At 33.7% G+C, this 13,950-nt stretch overlaps 1 protein-coding gene across 3 annotated transcripts in view; it reads left to right on the forward strand.

The window, feature by feature from the left end:
* The window catches only part of Lrrc4c (leucine rich repeat containing 4C), a 1,245,152-nt gene that overhangs the window by 783,459 nt on the left and 447,743 nt on the right, over positions 1-13,950 (forward strand). For 2 of the 3 annotated variants that reach the window (XM_031371128.1, XM_031371127.1), the window contains one exon: positions 7,886-7,964. The exons of the other annotated variant lie outside the window; for it this stretch is intronic. The gene's annotated coding sequence lies outside the window, so the exon portion shown is untranslated. The remainder of the gene's footprint in view (positions 1-7,885; positions 7,965-13,950) is intronic. 3 annotated transcript variants of the gene reach the window in all.

The raw sequence follows: 13,950 nt of genomic DNA on the forward strand, positions 1-13,950 counted from the left end.
GGAAAGGGAGAGAGAGAGAGAAGCAAAGCAATTATCTTTTCTCCTTAGTTTTTTATCTGGCTATAATATGTAACACTTGGTTCATCCTCTACTTAACTCAGCTTCTGCCAGTTACTGCTCAGTGTATGTGACTGCAAATAGAAAGTTCCTCTTTTCTGGGTGGAAAGATTTATTTTCACAGTGACCTTTTATTGGCTTATAAATTAATTCTCTCCAGAAACATGAAAATATAGTTAACTGTTGAAAGATGCATGATTTAGAGAAACCAAAGAATATTAGCTTGAAATGGACATTAGGCAATATTTTAGGAAGGCAAAAATGATCAAAAATTGGATTTTAGCAATAGTTGAATAACACCAAAATCTTACTTATATGTAGGGCAGTGGTCTGTTCAGGCAACCTGGGCCCAGTCGAGTAATAGGTCTGGAACTCTGAAGCTCCAGAAGGAGAGAGTTTCTGCCTGCAAGGGGCAGAAGGAGTTCAGCCATGACTCCTGGAACCCTTGCTCCTGTTTCAGTCACAATCTCTCATAGCCCCCGCAGGAGATGTGTGTTTGTCATGTAGACAATGCCCCCAGCTCCCAGCATTCTAGTTGGACCCTACTTCCAGTCTCCTGACCACAGCCAGCCATGCCCCACCCCACAGACAGATAGCCACACCTCACAATATATAGGAGCGGTGTGCCCCTCCTCTTTCTGTCTTACTCTTTGTTCTCTCACTTGCCTTCTTCCTCTCTTGCTTCCTCTCTTCCTTTCTGGCCCTCTCTTCCTCTCTTACTCTCTTGCATTCTTCCTCTCCTTTCCTCTCTCTCCTTCTCTTCTCCTCTCCTTCCTCTACTTTTCCTCTCTCCACATGGCCAGCCTTTTTTCTCTTTCCTATAATAAAATATCTCATGATTATGCATTGCCCCCTTTTAACTAATGTGTCACAGAGAACCAGGCATCAGCAACAGAGAGACCCAGGCCAACACTTATAGAATAAGAATTTTAATTATTTAAATAGAGGAAGCCTGTGCTATATAATTATTCCTTAACAAATATTTAAGATAGAAAAAATTCATAAATACCTGTATAATATTGCTACTTAATTTAATGTTCAGAAATATTATAAACATAATCCTAATGCTCATTTAGATTGCTTAGGATACTTTCAGTTATGTTCATAGACTCTACAGTATTATTAGGTATAATACTTCTTTCATAAATGGCTGTTTTCTCTAAAAAAACTTTTACCTAGTAGCTTTATGATAAAGATAAACAGCATTGTCAAAGAAAAAGTGCCATATACTGACTTTGGGTAAGACTATTTTTTAGTTGCTTGTTTTTCATTAATGAAGAACACAGATATCGATAAGTATTCAAATAGAACACTTTAGTGTTCCACATAAAAAATTATATACTCATTACTTTATAAAAATTACAAAATAGTGTAGTAATTTTCAAGCCATGTTGCCATTAGTTTCACCTACCTTTAAACTTTCTTTTACAATTAAAAGGAGATAAGAAAGGCTTCTTAGAACTTTGTCCAAACACACATGGTGGAATCTATAACAACCAGTTTCTTTATCATGCTAACTTGCTTTGGATGAAGTTCATGTAGGTGAAAGAAAGAGAGAGACAGAGAGACAGAGAGAGACAGAGAATAGGGGAAAGAGGAAGGAGAAGGAAGAATAGAGGGAGTGATATAATATTAGCTTTTAATTGCCCTTATTCTAAAAGTCTCAATTTCCATCTGTCTTTTTTTTCAAAATAATGAGCTTTGGAACATGCTGTGATAACATCCAACTCACCTATAGTGATATTTTGTTATAAAATACCAAAGGAAATCATTTTATGACTATAAAAGTATCAGCAGGATCCAAACTCATTTTCGACTAAATATTTGTAATTTTATCTAATAAAAATGAAAATGGAAGATTTTAAAATATACACAAAATTGTAAATTCATACTAATTCTCTAGGCATGTTTTCTAATCAAATATAACTTCTTATATATATATATATATGTAAAATGTAACGTGCTTTAGGGGTCAGTTGCTTGCTGATGGCTATATTTTGCATGTTCTTTCAAATATAGGAAAGAAGTTGTATATAGAGAGAAGAATTTCAAGAGACAAAACATAAGATACTAAAAATAAGGATTTTGTATTTAAAATATTTTCATTGGTTTGAATATGTATAATATAGTTTTTAAGAAGAAGACTGCCATTTTGGCTCAGGTTGGCTTTCATTTTTCTGTTTTCAAAGACTAATCTTGGTCTGCTTACTGACACCAAAAATACTTTATTATAATTCTGATGACAAAAATCTCTCAAGATTTATCCAGATAACTACATATCCTGCTTCATTCTTTATATCATGGTGAGCTATATAATATCATGAATATAAAATAAAGACCTATAACAGATTACAAGTTGTGACTGTCAGATTCACTTGAGAAAAATCTCAATTATACTTACTCTTCTTTCTTCTTATTTTCCCTGACTCTTCCTTTTCAACCCCCCACTATACTCTGTAATAATTCTTTGTTGATCATATTTCTCAAATCTGCACTCTGATATTATGACACATTAAAAAGGTGTTTATAGACTCAGGCAGTTGTGGTACATGCCTTTAATCCCAGCACTTGGGAGGCAGAGGCAGGCAGATTTCTGAGTTTGAGGCCAGCCTGGTCTACACACTGAGTTCCAGGACAGCCAGGGTTATACAGAGAACCAGTCTCGAAAAACCAAAAACCAAAAAAGGACCTTGTAGAGAGAGCTTGACCTTCTCTGTTTTTTACTTTTCATTAGGTCAAGCAGTTATCCATTCTATTAGCTTTAGGTCAGCAGCATTAGTTTTGGGTTGCCATTATTCTAAACATCTAAATATTCTTCTATCTTTGTGTAAGAAGATTGCCACTTGGATTATAGTAATGAATCCAACTCAGTTTATATCTCTCAATGGTGTTGTATAATAATGTATCTTTATTTTATTCTTTGTAACACACAAAAATAATGTGTTTAGATTAGTTCTGTTCTCTACTTCCCCACTCTTAACTCCATCTAGACACTTATACATCTTTCTCCCAAATAAACATTGTTATTTTCTTCATCATAATCACCATTATATTATTTTATTACTATTATTATTATAAGCATTGAATCCAGTTAGCACTGTCTTTCTGTGTGTGGGGTTATCGGTTGCAGTGTGGATAATCTAAAATTAGACACACTGCTGAAGATAAGTGTCCTTTCCTCCCTTACTGGCTCCTCAGTTAGAGGTGTAACCTAATCTTAATGGGTATAAGCCCTATTCATTCTGAAACCTTTGACTGTCTTGATTTCCTACACATTTCAGGCAGGCAACCACAGCAACCAAGATTTCATGCCCTCCCAATTTAAGTACATAAAGCAGATGAACTTGTGAGTATAATGCAGATTTAAACCAACAGCTTCCAATATGGCAATGAAAAATGTGTGGTTTTAATGTCCTTAGACCTATTTGAGTGCAGCTTACTTATTTGAAGAAATTGCTATAAGTTCAAATACCAAATAACAGTCATACTTTGGAGCAATGGTTAACTAGATGCAATGGATGTCTACTGTGAATTGGGCAAAAAACTAACAAAGTGCATTTATGCAGGTAAAATGTAATCAATTCTCTTGAGAATTTTCTCTTTCTAACAAAGGAGACAGTCATAAAAACAAGTATTCATAATACAACATGACTTTATCCTTAATAAAGGCTGGATGACAAATGCAATAAGATGTCTATGAAAGAATTTCTGCTCATAGAGAGTAAAAGGCCAAAATGGAAGATTTGTCATGCATAAACATGAATGTTCTTATACATTTTGATGTTTTTGGCTTATGAAGGTTAGAATGTCATATAAATCTTCACAATGAGCCTAAAAGTATATAATAAAGATGAATGAAGCCACATTCAAGGATCAATTAGTTTGTACAACTGATATCCTTTCAATATTGTGTTTTTACGAAGGGCACCAGATTTAAGACACAGAAGGAATTTCAAAGCTGTAGAGTATGAGTCTCTACCAAAATTACAAAAATCTTCTTGTTGGAGCACATTTTCTGTAAGAATAAGAAAATGACTGAAATGTTCTATAAATAACAGCTACCAGTCACACCAAATAGCCTGGATCCATGATTCAGATCATGTCAGTGATCAGGCCTATCATATTTAGTCTTCCTTTGTTAAAAAGGCTCTGCTAAGTGAATAGTTACTAGCCTACATGAGTATCTTCTGCTCCTTTATCCCTCTAGGACAAGTCTTTATTTTTCATTCATTTTATTTTTCTCATTTTCCTCATATTTTTCCCAATTTAAACAACAGGCACATTTTAAGAAGCAGAGTGTTATTTTTATTTGCTTTTCTGTTAGAAGTGGTAAGATAATATTTAAAAAATAATAAACTAAAATGAGAATGCAAGCAGGGATGTCATTAGTGTTGACTACTCCATTCCTCTCATATCATTCAGACATAATTTATAAACACAAAGCATCCCCATTGAATTGTACTGAGGGAAATATAAAGGAAGATTTTTTTATCTGTCTACCCATTCTCAAACCTGACACTGTATGAATTTTTCTTTGCATTATTTTTGAAGTGTAGTAGCTTAAAATATATACCATTCTTATGATGATTAATTCTGAAAATTAATAAAAAGTCCCTCTTCTAAGTAATGTTTGTCAATATATTATTGAACACTGAATCTTCACTTGTTCAGGAAACTGAATTTTTACATTTAAAGATAAATCATAGACAAAAAGGCTTAAATCCATACAGCTAAAAGTTTTAAGGTTAAAACTAGAAATCAAATACTGCTGATTCTAGATATTTTCTCTTCTTTCCCTAAGACATTTCAGTGATGTTACATTTGAATTCGTTCCTGTTATTATAGAAACCTTATCATAGACACATTTTAGGTTGACTGATGCTTCACCAGCTCTTCTATGCAGTTACAGTCTCTCAGTGCTAGATAGCTTTTGTTTGTTTATCTGTTTGTTTCAGAAACAAGCAGATCATTAGGATTTCCAGGATCTTCTCCACTGTCATCTGTTTCGCTGATTTAAAGGAGCAAAATAAGATACATTGAATGAAAATAAGGCTATGTGCAGAGCTGATGTGTGTATTTGTTCACTCTTTCACAGAGACTTTTTTCCTATATATTTTTAATTTTATTATCTTCCTTTCTCACACACAAACATAGGAAAGAGACATGTTAGATGTTCTTAAGCTGTATTGTATTTGTCTCTTTTTACAATATTTTGTTTTGACCTGTGATGACAATGTTTCTGTGATCTTTTGACAAGACAGGGTCTTTCATTGGACTCCTTAACTCAACTTTGGAGGAGACATTCCTCTATATCTTGGTCTAAGGAGTAAGTGTTTACACCCAGTATAATATGCCTACTTAGAGATTACATCATATATCTGGACCGCTCCCTGTATATTTCCATAGTCACAGTAGCTGATTATAGGAACCTGGGAGATAGATGTGCAAATAACTTGCAAAAGTGAGGTGCAGTGTCTTCATTTCATTATGCATCTATTACTAGGGTGGAAGGACAGCAAATGTGGAGAGGAAGATGATCATGTAGGTCAAAAATGTCATCCAGGTTTACATTCCCCTTGACCACTATTTCTCACCCACTTTCAGATTTGTCTAAGAACTTCTATATTTACACCATCATTCCAGATTAGTATGGAGGAACATTTTTCAAAATAGGAGACTTGAACTCATTTTATTTCACAGTTGGTTAGCTTGATTTATTTTAAAATACTAGCCATATGGTGTTCTGGTCTGCATTTGTACTATTGTTCCAGGATCTAAAATTTTAAGAGAAGGCCTAATTGTTCTCTTCCCTTAGGTCATACTTTACCTCAAGATGTACTCAGAAAGAAACTTTCTGAGCATCACAAGTCATATGGACAGCTATTTAGTCAGCATTGATATCAAGAGTCAGTATTTATTTTTATTCCTCTTTTTTTTTCTTTTGTAGTTTTAAGACAGCACCACATTATGCAGCCATGGCTTGTCTAGAAGTAACTATGTAGACAAGGTTGGCCTCAAAGTCATAGAGATCCATCTGCTTTTGCCTCTGTCTCTCTAGTTCTGGAAGTAAAGGTGTTTATCACCACACAAAGCTTGTTTTGTTTTATTTTGGACTCTACTCCCTTATCCTACATGGTCGGCTACTACAAATTTCTCCAGTTAGGCATGGTTCTATTTGCTCTCTCTTTATTTCCTTAACAGAAAGTAAGTAAATAAACAAATAAATAAGGTCATACCCTAGTATAAAGATACAGAAATCACTGCCTTGAAACGGATAGAGTAGAATCAGATAAAGTTCATAATTTAAGGGAGGGATTTCTTTTCTACTAAAGCTGAGAAACAACCAAGAGATTTCATGCATACATCACACATACTTCTTTTTATATACGTATGCATAGGCCCAACTCTATACATTGCTTTGTCAGCATGTTGAGGAACTGCTGTAGCAGAGTAGCCAAACCCAATAAATTTAGACATAGACATGTACAAAAATAATCTGACAAATGACAGCAGCTTGCCTTCATTAAGCATTTATAATATCAAAACTGTTTTAAACCATCTACGTGCATTGTAACACTTGATTATCTTTGTTATTATAACAGCCCAATGATTCTGAAGATCCATTAAGTAAATAGGTAACTGAGGTGTTAGCGTACATTTTTCTCAAGTCATATAACTAATGTATAGTAATATCTTTTCTGTCAAATAATTAGATAATTCACCCACATATATTTACTGCCAACTTATCCTGTTATGCATTTTTCCTGTGCTAGGTGATCCTAGTTTGTTATAGAGATAGATTCAAAATGTTTTTTTCTGGAATTTCTTGTGTGAAAAGCATCATTTTTTTCTTTTCTTATTTACTTTTTTAATTCTGAAGATTATCATTGAATTTAGTACAGTAAATAGAGTTTTGGAAGATTTTTTGTACAAAGTCAAATCTAGAACTGGGTCAGAAAAAGTTAAAAGTATTGCATGAGACTGAGACAAGGGCTAAGCATGGGCACTGGAATCAGCATAGGCACTAACAATTACATATTCCTACAAGAAAAAATGAGTGGGATATGGTCAGAGAAGTTTTTAAAAAGCAGGGAGAAGGGAGGTTAAATTTAATGTAGACTGAGAAAATACATGGAAAAAGATAGAAGGAATACACATGGAACTGGAATATTAGGATGAGGAGAACCATGTAGTTCTCACCATTCCTTATGGCATCAGAATAAGAAAGAAATGGAGTTAACAGTTTAGAAGGGCACATCATCTGAAAGTGAAAAAGTAGCTTCCAGTTCCATGGTTTATACCCAAAAATCTAATAAATTCAAGAGAATGGATAATCTCTACTTGAAGACTGGAGTTTAATAAATACTTAGTTGTAGAGGATCAAATAAAAGATCAACTAAGCTAAGAGCTAAACTAATTTTCATAGAGGAAGTGTGTTTTAGAAACGGGCTTGAATTTTTATGTGCTAGTCAGCATCTCTATGGTTTTCTCTTGAGCATCTGCACACTGATTATCAATTTTAAGACCAAACCTGACTCTAAAGAGAGGGGCTAGGTACTAGTTTGACCTTTTCACAAAATTACCCAGGTCTTTATCTCATCCCCCCAACACAAACCCTGCTCTAAGTCCCACTCTGATAAAATGGTACTCTTGTTTCTACAGAGGTGTATTTATTTTGAGACAATAGCCCAAAATTAAATTTTATATGTTTTATACAGATATTATTAGTTTGTTCGTCTTATATTTCTGACCACATGAATTTATAGATAAATAATTTCTCTGAACTGAATATATAACCTGTCTCTCTGTCCATCCTCTTCCTTGCTAGGTGAGCCACCGAGGAATCATCGTACTGTTGCTGTTTCTCTTTGATGTCATGTCTATTGCTTCATTGTTCACATGGCATGGTGAGAATATAGATATTCTTCTTACACTGTTATGACAATTTTTCCATTGTACAACAATCTACAAGGACATACATACTTATATACATGATCTTTTAAACCACCTGAAGAAGTAAAATACTGTTTTAGGCATCTGCACACACCCCAGGTTTAGTGCTGAACTGCCATTAATTTCTATATTATTCTTTGAAATTTCAAGGTGTACTAGTGTTCTTTTATTTTAGAAAAATTTTCATTTTTGTTTATATATGTATTATATATTTATATTTTTACATATTCATATATGATATAATATATTAAACATAATGCAAAATATATATATTTATATATATTTATAACAATGTAAAATATAATAAAATAAATCAAAAAACATCATATTGATGTTGAGCAAGCTAAGCCAACAGAAAAATAAATGAGCCCCAAGAGAAGGTACGAGAATCAAAGGTCCACCTGTTTACTCAGTCAGGAGTCCCTTAAAACTAATAAGTGAATACTCTAGAATGCATAGACCTCTGCAAACCCTGTGATTGGAGCTTTAGTCTCTGCAAGTTCATATGAGCTTTGCTAAGTTGTTTTAGAGGGCTTTGTTCTTGTTCTCCTGAAGTTCTCTATTCCCTCTGACTCCTCAACTCCTTCTGTTTTCTCTTCTTTGAGGTTCCCTGCACTCTGAGGCAGTGACATGTCAACTGCTAGTGAGCTCCCCACCAGATGAGTATACTTTGTATTGAAATAATAAGTTATATCAGAGACTCTTCACCTATCTAAAGAGAACAAGTGTTCATTGCTGCAGAGAAAGGGTTAGTTTACTCAATGATTTGGAAAGCCGGCTATTCTCCCTATTTTCATGTTTAAGCTAGGCTTATGAGTCTACACAGCTGTTGGTATTCATGAGAATCAATATGCATAGGAATGGAAAGGTCTTACTTGCGTAAGGCATTATAAGCCACAGGAAATATTTAAAGATCTACAATTATCAGTAAGAACAGATGGAGACACAATGTAATGGAAGAGTTTCAATCAGATACTGTTCTAATTAGAACAAGCCTCTGAGCTAATCTAATTATAGATGAGTCAGAATATTGCATGAGGAGATTATTATGCAGGAGCCAGGAGTCCTGGGTTCCAGTCATATTTCTCTTTTCAATAGGTCTACAAGATGCCTTTGACTAAGTCATTTGAATTGCTTCCCCTCAGTCAGCTTGGTCCAGGTCTGTAGAGAATTGGGTGTTCAGTTTTTTCTAATCCCTTTTCATCTTGAAGCATTTGTGAAGGTTCACATTCTCTATGATCGCTACTAGTTAATTACAAAAGTTGTAACACACACAAATAGTATACAACTAAAATATTGAAAGCAAAAATACCTTAATATGGTGGACAATGTCCATCAGTGTTTATCGTAACATTTAATTGTGTAGTTCAACGTATGTGAACTTCACAGTGTCTTTTCTATTTGCCGTATTGGTGCACTCATATTTTCTCCTTTGTTGTTGAGTATCTAGGATAGCTTTATTTAATACCTCAGAGAGATGATATAATCACCTTTCACTATAACTCTCCACCATCTAATATATCCTTGTTTCTACAAGCATATCCCTATACTGTGCCATGGCTTTTAAAGCCCTGTGACAAATGACCTCACTATGCTCCTTTGTCTCTTCTTGTGCAACTACACACCTTTCCACTAACATCTACTGTAAAATTCTGATTTCTTTCTTTTTTATTATTATGTTTACCATGTCTTCATGCGTGCCATAACGTCATTTGTGTTGATAGGACAGCTTGCCACTGTTGAATCCTCTCAATACCAACTTCACACTTTCATTATATGTAGTATACCATACCATGCTCATGTGATAATTTTGACTTGTGCTTTGTGCTTATAAATTTCAGCAACCTGGTAAGTGCTAGTAAGTGATTTACTTTTTCTGCTGAGTTTTCCACAGTGCTTAGAAGAGTCTTGAACATAATTAGCAATCATAGAGCATTCATTAATAAACAGAAAACTCCAAAAAAACCAGTTTTACCCTTATATAGTAGAAGTGATCATACTTATACAATCCTTGATTAAATTTGATTAAATATGTACTATAAGAATTAATGTAATTTCATTATAATCTCCTTATATATTGATAATGTTCTTCATTACAATTGAGAGAACATTAAAAACATTGGAAACATGGTGAATGAGAATTTATAAAGATAATTCCAAGACATGTAGTTTTGCACATTGAAAAAAAAAAAAGAGAGTAAGCAACATTCCTTAAAAAATGGCATTTTAGCATCTGCAAAGGCATCTCTTGACTTCAAACGTAGAAGGTGGATCCACTTAATTTCTCTTTTTCCCCCTTTTTTCTTCACTTTAATATATCAGAGATAAGGACATAGTGCTTTAATCTGGTGTGTTTGGTTTCCACAATAGCTGACTGACAGTACACAGGAAAATCTACTTCAATCATTGATGGCTTAGAAGATGAGAGAGGATGTGTGTTTATAGCAGATGTTATAAAGAAAAAGGATCATATCCTGGAGAGATGAAGTGTAAAAAGACAAATACATAAATGGCATAAATCTAGTATGAGGGATTAGTAGCAGCTGTGTGTTCTGGACAGAGATGCAGTTTCCTCTATTAGTGGTCATATCTATCAGGGATTTTCCAGTCTTTAAATAGCAGTCATTTACTGGTTATACAGATAAAAGTCCTTCAACTGGGAGAGAAGCTCTATTATTTTCCATGCCTGGAAAGCCCACCCAGTCTGCAGGTAGCCTGGAGCATTACTCAGTCTGGCAGCCCTTGCTCCATCAAGCATGGCCAAGATATAAATAAATAAAATTATATATACATATATATATATATACACATATATACATATATATGCATACATACACATGTATGTATGTATGTATGTATATATATATGTATGCACATGTGTATATGTGTGTGTGTATATATATTCACATATATAATCAAATAAATAAACTTTCTCTGGGACACGATTAATTCCGTAATTGAAGTAACCAGTTCTCATCAACACGAAGTATATCTCATCTAATTTTAACTTGCAAAGATCGGTTTTTAGCAAGCATAAAACTATATTCCATATAAAACATGAAAACTGCATCAATGCCTAGAAAGTATTCAGACGGAATCATGTTCAGTCATTATACTACTTTGTTACATGCTCTTTTAATATTTTTGTTTGCATAGCTATTTAGTAATTTATAGTGTACATATATCAATGTACAGGTATAGCTCAGTTTTTATATCCATACAGACTCTTGCTATTTCTACTTATATGTACATGGCTTTAAACTATTAAATCATACTGTTAGAATAGTTTGATTTTTTTCACTGAACAATTGTACCCTGTGTCTATAAATATTCCTTAACAAATTAGTTTAATGGTGTTTAGTAGTTTGCTGTGTGTATTTACTTTAATTCATTTAATTTGACTATTTTTACTTGTTGATAAAATATTGTGAATATTTGATTTCTAAAGAGTTTCATTACCAAACTTAGAATGACAAATGGAAGTCTGTTTTTATAGAATTCTCAGAGAAAATGTTGACCTCACAATTATTGCTTTATACTGGCATTGTGCTAGAAGTTCTATGAACAGTTTAAAATAAATCTTCAGATATCAACTAGAACAAATAGTACTTACCCAGTTAGAGAGTCAAGAAAGTTATATTATATTTTTCAGTCATAGAAAAAAATCTTATTAGGCTTACAGGCTGTGTTCTGACTACTCCAACCATGGCTGTCACCAGCTGGAAGGGTCAAGAATTCAATAGTTCTTTGTTCTCTCAGGCTCAATGCCTCAGTTGGTCTTCCAAAGAAGTAGGAACTAATCTCCAAGATGGAATGGGTATGTCAGTGATAGTGAGGACTAGGAGGCAAAGCGAAAGAGCTATTTTACTTCATATCTTTTATATAAGCTGTCACCAGAAGATGAGGCCCAGGTTTAAGGTGGGTCTTCCCACTTCACATATTTCAACCTGGAATAATATCTCACAGATGCACTTGGCTTCTGGAGCTTTAGTTAATTACAGATGTAATGTGGATAACCAGGAATAACTATCATAGCGAGGATTGTTAAATAGAATAAAATACAGGAAAAAGAATTGATAATGTTTCCTCCAAATCCCTTCATTGAAGAAATACTATTTGAAACAGACCGAAACAATATGGTTTGGATGTATAGGAGGATTTTACAAGAAAATGAACATGAAAGAAATGTACTGGCCTGGATAAAGGCACAAAGTATTCTTAGGCCTGAGACTCATCCAGTCTATTGATATTACAAACTACCATATAACAGAGCTATGGTCTGATCAGGTTAGAGCACAAGAGAATTCTTGTGTCTTATCTAACTCTCTGAGGAAAAACCATTAGCCCAGTGTTCTTATTGCTTCTAAGTGATGTTACATCATTTTTCTAGACCAGTAACTGCATGTCAAACTTCATTATAGAATCATGAGAATGGAGACCATTATAAAGAGTCATGTAGCTTATCTTAACTTTGTGGAACTAGAAAGGCCTCCTATCTGAAACACCTGAATTCCATTTGGGCCACTTATCAGTCCTTTGCTTAAGTCACTTAACCTTGTTAAATCAATGTGTCCATAGCTCTAAAAGAGAACAATTATAATTATGTCAAATTGCTGTTGGGAGAATTAAAAGAGATAGCATTTGTGCAAACATGTGTCTCACTGCCCGGTGTTTAACAGACATTCAATATGCCTTGCTGTAATTCATTGTCTGGTACATTTGCAGCCCTCTTTTTCCGTTTAGAAGTTTTCTGAAATCACGACAAAAAAGTGATCAATAAGACTATTTTCAGGCCCAGAAGGGAAGTTAGCCATTTTTATATCATGCTAAGTCTTTGACATATTTCTGTGTCTTACAGGCACAATGACTGTAAAATTATGACAAAATTAACTTCACTTCAATTTTATTTATCTAGTTAATGTGTTGCATAATAGGATATCCCTCAATAGATGGGTGCATCTTAATTGAGTTATTTTCCACATTTAGTTAAAAATATGAATTCTTTCAAAATTAAAACACCACTGATTACAAAAGAAATCTAAAGAACTATAGTAAACCTCAAACAAACAGATGGCTTATATATGTGGCTTAAGAATCAGTTTTTTTCTTGAGAAACATACATAATACCTTTGCTAATTATAGATTCAGAATTGCCTGACACACTATAATTTATGCTTCTCATCTAATTTCTTCTTTATTTAAAGAAAGTAGGTTCCTTTGCATGAGGTATTCTATACATCTTAAATAGTAACTTTATTTCATTGCAGGAACTACTAAAGATGTATTAGCAATAAAAGAAGGTAGAAAAGATGTATCCAGAAGTGTAACAAAAGGATTTAGGGTGTGGCTCTGTGGTAGGTTGTATGCCTATCCAGTAAGCATGAAGAGTAACAGACTGAAATTCTCCTCGATTGGGCCCAATACAAAACAAAGAATATGCATCCTTACTTAGCATACATGAATGTGCTTACTGACAAGCAAAATCAAGAAATCTTTTAAAGTCCTATATCTAACCTATTTCTATTAATGCATTTTAGATTGATTAACCTTCTACATTTGCATGAGAAACTCTATTTAGCTGGAACAGATTATTTAATTTCTAATGAATCAGATACATATTTATAAATGTAATTTTCAAAGATTTAGAGTTCAAAGTACTGGAGAGTTTGGGGAAAGTATGAGAGACTTATAGAAAAGTTGAGTCTTTGGGGTTTATTGAAGGATTATGGTAAAGTGTGTGAGGGAAAATAAAACTAGGAGACTACAACTGCATATCTCACATATAAGTCTCTGAAGTGTTTTGTCGGTAACTACAATTGTTACCCAGGTTCCTCCTATAAAGATTTTAAAAGCATATTGAGAGCAAGCCCAATGTAACAGTGAAAAGAAAAAAATCATATATTAAGTAAAAAAGACAGTTAACATATGGTATATATATAT

The sequence above is a fragment of the Mastomys coucha genome, unplaced genomic scaffold (genome assembly GCF_008632895.1).
Source record: "Mastomys coucha isolate ucsf_1 unplaced genomic scaffold, UCSF_Mcou_1 pScaffold15, whole genome shotgun sequence".
Classification (NCBI taxonomy): domain Eukaryota; kingdom Metazoa; phylum Chordata; class Mammalia; order Rodentia; family Muridae; genus Mastomys; species Mastomys coucha.